This window comes from Schistocerca americana, unplaced genomic scaffold, assembly GCF_021461395.2.
Source record: "Schistocerca americana isolate TAMUIC-IGC-003095 unplaced genomic scaffold, iqSchAmer2.1 HiC_scaffold_471, whole genome shotgun sequence".
Taxonomy (NCBI): domain Eukaryota; kingdom Metazoa; phylum Arthropoda; class Insecta; order Orthoptera; family Acrididae; genus Schistocerca; species Schistocerca americana.
Genome location: NW_025726205.1, coordinates 86,431 through 91,430, shown reverse-complemented (window position 1 = coordinate 91,430; position 5,000 = coordinate 86,431). Strand labels below are relative to the sequence as shown.

The following is a 5,000-nucleotide window of genomic DNA, read 5'->3' as shown; positions in this document are numbered from 1 at the left end:
GTTGTTGCCTCTCACTACGTGCTGTTACTATCAAGAAGTTAAAGCACAAGAGTGATGTGTTTGGTTATAGTTCGTTTGTATATAGTTTGTATTTAAGTAGATACAGTTGTTCAATAGGGGTGGTGGTGGGAGTTGTGAGTTATAAAGCAGTGGTTTCAGTTGGATTGTAGCGGCCCGCCTCCTCGTGGCTAGGGACGGGCAACTCTCTGGGATTAGCCCAGAGAGGCTAAGAGGCCGTTCTTTTATATGTGTAATGTAGAAGATATGTTTTGTTTTTTTTGTATGTATTTTATATGTAACCACATTTGTAACATGTAGTTCTGTCTAGTTACGTAGCACGCCCACGCATAAGTGTTAGTAAGTGGGCATTGTATGTATAATAAACATTGAAAAAAAAAAAAAAAAAAAAAAAAAAAAAAAAAAAAAAAAAAAAAAAAAAAAAAAAAAACATTGTCCATATACATGAGCTGCGAGCCGTACCACGTACGAGCTACAGACGCGATCGCGTTGCTCGCTGTACGAATGCAGATGCTCAGCGGCAGCTAGGAGGCGCTCCATCCATGTCGGTACCGGTGAGCGTTGCACTCGCAGTCGCAAAAACGTACGGCAAGTATATGGATGGAGCGCCTCCTAGCTGCCGCTGAGCATCTGCATTCGTACAGCGAGCAACGCGATCGCGTCTGTAGCTCGTACGTGGTACGGCTCGCAGCTCATGTATATGGACAATGTTTTTTTTTTTTTTTTTTTTTTTTTTTTTTTTTTTTTTTTTTTTTTTTTTTTTTTTTTTTTTCAATGTTTATTATACATACAATGCCCACTTACTAACACTTATGCGTGGGCGTGCTACGTAACTAGACAGAACTACATGTTACAAATGTGGTTACATATAAAATACATACAAAAAAAACAAAACATATCTTCTACATTACACATATAAAAGAACGGCCTCTTAGCCTCTCTGGGCTAATCCCAGAGAGTTGCCCGTCCCTAGCCACGAGGAGGCGGGCCGCTACAATCCAACTGAAACCACTGCTTTATAACTCACAACTCCCACCACCACCCCTATTGAACAACTGTATCTACTTAAATACAAACTATATACAAACGAACTATAACCAAACACATCACTCTTGTGCTTTAACTTCTTGATAGTAACAGCACGTAGTGAGAGGCAACAACTAAGAATAACAAAAACTGAGATTCCACAGTAAATAACACAAAGGTGACCTCTTCACCTCTTACCTCCCACATACAACATCTTCACTTCCAGCGGCCAGGCCCCAGGCGGACCGAATAAATCGCCATTCCTAGGGCGGACCAGCTGGTTCTTCTCACATCTTATTGTCCACAGTCAGTTATTATTTAAAATATGCCATGCATTGAAATATGCCATTCACTCATAACTGGTACATACGCTGAGCTTCCTTAGAAACTGCGTTAACCATTTTAGAGAAAAGTTGGAAATATTCTCCATTGTTGAGAAATTGAATAACGTCATTTCCAGGTAAAAGCTGCCTCTCTGCGGCTGTCTCATGCTATGTGCCCCGATTTTTGTGGGCTCATGGTTGGGAATAGGCAGCGGGGGAAGGATGCGACTCGAACATCTTAGCCTCTCCTTCCCAAGTGCCCCTGCCCGCCTTCACGAGGTGCAGCTGTTAAGCCTTCGGGCGACCGAAGGGCAGGGGGGCGACGGCGTGCTGAATATCTTGCACGCCGGTTCCGGATGCTGCATTTGTCGCGGCGGGATCCTGGCCCAAGTCGGCGAAGGTCACCCGCCTTGCCCCTGGAATTCCGGGGCATGATCCGCCAAGCCGGGGCGTGGTGACACGTCCCCGGTTAGGTTAGATGGGTCCAGACCCCCGAACGTCTGGGGGACCGGCCCGGCACCTGAGTAGGACCGGGTCTTTAGCCTTTTGGTGGAAACTCGGCCTAGTAGGGGGCGAAGGACGGAGGGTGAATCCGCTCTCCCGGAATGTGGGTGGCATTCGCCGGTAAGGGAGCGGGAGAAAACTTCGATGATGTAGCGTTCGAAGAGGACTAGTGCGCTGTTCCCACGGCGTGCTAAACCTAGCAGCTCAGTTGTTGAAAGCTCTTGGTCAAGGGGCGGGACCGGTGAGCGAGCTGCAATTAGCCTCCCCCCATGCCAGAGAGGCCGGTCCGGGGAAAGAGACGGGCCTCCTTTCTTTTCACTCTCATTGGCAATATGGCGGAAAATCAAGAGAGTGATCGAGTGCTCGAGGTAGATTCGTCGCTGGATGCAAATATAAGCATCGCCGAGCGACATGCGCGATTCTTAAGATTGTTGGATAGTAGTATTAAGAATGGGAAAATTAGCAATTATGCAATTAACCAGATTAGAGACTGTGTTGCGGGGTGGGCAATGGCCCATGCACAATTGGAAGGTAGGTTGCTTGAATTGGAAAAAGAGAATGCACGATTAAGAGATCAACCGGTTGCACAGCGCACATATGCCGCGGTTGCAAGTACCCCTGTGGTGGTTAAGGCGCCGTCGGCGAAAGAAACCATACAGCAAAATCTAAAGAAAACCGTACCAACTGTGTTCATTAAACCCAAGTCGGGTGAAGACATTCGTACGATCAAGGCTGAATTTGAGAAATGTATTAACCCCAAGAGAGACAAAATTAAAATTAATAATGTTAGGACCGCGAAGAATGTGCTGATCGTTGAAACTGCCTCGCAAGAGGATAGTGACAGGATTTTGAAAAACTCACGGTTATTGGAGAAGTTAAAATGTGAACCCCCTCGTAAAAGACGTCCTCTGATGTGTCTTTACGATGTGCCTACATACATGGATGCGGAAAGCTTACTTGACGCTATCTATGTACAAAATTTTGATGTATCCATGACGAGAGAGGAATTCGATGGGAACTTTAAACTGAGATTTAAAGTAGGACCAAGAGATAAATTAACAGTGCACAATGTAGTGGAAGTATCACCCGAGCTTTGGAAGCTACTTACGAGGATTGGTAGACTTTACGTGGGTTATTCTGCGTTAAACATAAAGGATTACTTGTCGGTACCTAGATGCACGAAATGCCATGACTTAAATCACACTAACAAATACTGTGGTGAGGTCCAAGCCGTGTGTGCCCACTGTGGGCAGGCTGGGCATGAAAGAAAGGACTGTGCACAAAGGGATTGTCCACCCATTTGTATTCCATGTAAAAAGAGAGGGAAGAAATGCGGAGGTTCTAAGGATTGCCCCACTTATAGAATGTTTTTAGATAGAATCATTCAAAGAACCGACTATGGCGACCCTTAAGGTGCCTAAGAAAAAATCACCCAGTAAGGTTAAAAGAGATGCTGAGCGGGGCAAACTCATTAGTAAAGCTCTTTCCACAGGTTCTCTGGTTGATCTTCAAGATCCTTCCGGGTCTGCGAGTCCTCTGATGGTGGACGTCGGCGTCCAAGCCGAGGTCGAACCGGAGGAAGCTCTGAGCCGGCTGTCACGCCAGTTATTGGAGCTTGCTGTGGAGGAGTCGGTGAAAGGTGAAGAAGAGGGTGTGGACACTTCCTGTGTATTAACAGATGGTGGTCGGAACTTGAATAATGTAGACGTTACTAATGAAAATGAAGTAGAGGTGAATGTAAAAAGTGTAAATAGAGGTAGTGGTGATTGTGGTAGTGGTAGTAGTAGTGCTGGTAACATGTATAAAGCTGTTGGACCCGGTCGTGTATATACAGACTTCGAGGATATGCTGCGGCTCTCGAGATTGGAAGAGCCGGGCCTGTTAACGGTTGCATTGAGGCAACTTGTTCGGAGGGCACATGAATATGGAAAAGACATAACATTCCCAGCACTGGAGGATGTAGATTGTATTCAGTTGGAGGCGGCTAATATCCCCTCTGAAGTGGAAAAATTGAAGCTATTGGTGGAACAAGTATACGCACGAAGAGATCGTAAATTTGATCTAGAAAAAGTATTTAAGGAGATGGTCAAAATGTACGGCCGTAATGTTTGTGACTTGTCAAAACCTTGGCCTGCTAGTCGGCTGCACGTTTTTTATCCCCCTGGATAATGGGGAGGTTCAAAATGTTGCAGGTAAACGCCATGCGTAGCCATACGGTTACGCAAGAACTTAGAAAAATTTCAGAGGAGGAGAATTTCGATGTAATAATCATACAAGAACCGGGTTCCTGTGCTGGTCGGGTCCCAGGATTTCCTGCGGTTGCGCAAGTGGCGTTCTCTGGGGAGAACCCCATGAGCGCAATCGTGGTACTAAACAAGATGATTAAAACAACAATCTTAAATCAGTTTTGCAACGAACATGTAATGGTTGCTCAATTGAACTTGCTGTCACATAATGTATATATTGTTAACATATACTGCCAGTTTAGACAGCATATTACACCGTTTATGGAGCAGTTGATATGGATCCTACGAGCTCTAGAGGGTCACCCTGTGATTGTTTGTATGGATGCGAACGCCAAGTCTCCTATGTGGCACAGTGAGGAATTGGATGATCGAGGCATTGAACTTGAGAATGTGATAATGGAAGCTCATTTAGTAGTGTTGAATCAGCCAGGCAATCCACCTACCTTTTCTGGTAGGGCTGGTGCAATGTCTAATATTGATGTTACCTTAGCAACGCTGCATGCAGCGCCTCATATAAGCAACTGGTGTGTTGTTTCCAACTTAACTATCAGTGACCATAATTGTATAAAATTTGATTATGATACTGTGGTCCAGGAGGAGACTGGCGCTTGGGAAGTACGTTATAACTACTCAAGGACGGACTGGGAGCGACTAGCACGCGAATTCCGTCCCCCAGTGCTGGGACCTAATCTTGAGTCTGAGGATGTAGAAGAAGCAGTGGAAGCAATTGTTATGGCTATTGACGCCGCTATTGCTGCGGCGGTTCCTCGGGTGGCGAGGTTTGTCCGCAGGCAGTCTACTCCGTGGTCCCCAGAACTGACCGCACTTAAGCGGTCTGTCAGGAGGGCGCGGAGTAACTATCAAAGAAGCTTTGCCCAAGAGG

At 45.9% G+C, this 5,000-nt stretch overlaps 1 pseudogene; it reads left to right on the top strand.

The window, feature by feature from the left end:
* LOC124584384 overlaps positions 1 to 5 on the top strand; it is a 3,283-nt pseudogene extending 3,278 nt beyond the window's left edge.
* The last annotated feature ends 4,995 nt before the right edge of the window (positions 6 to 5,000 follow it).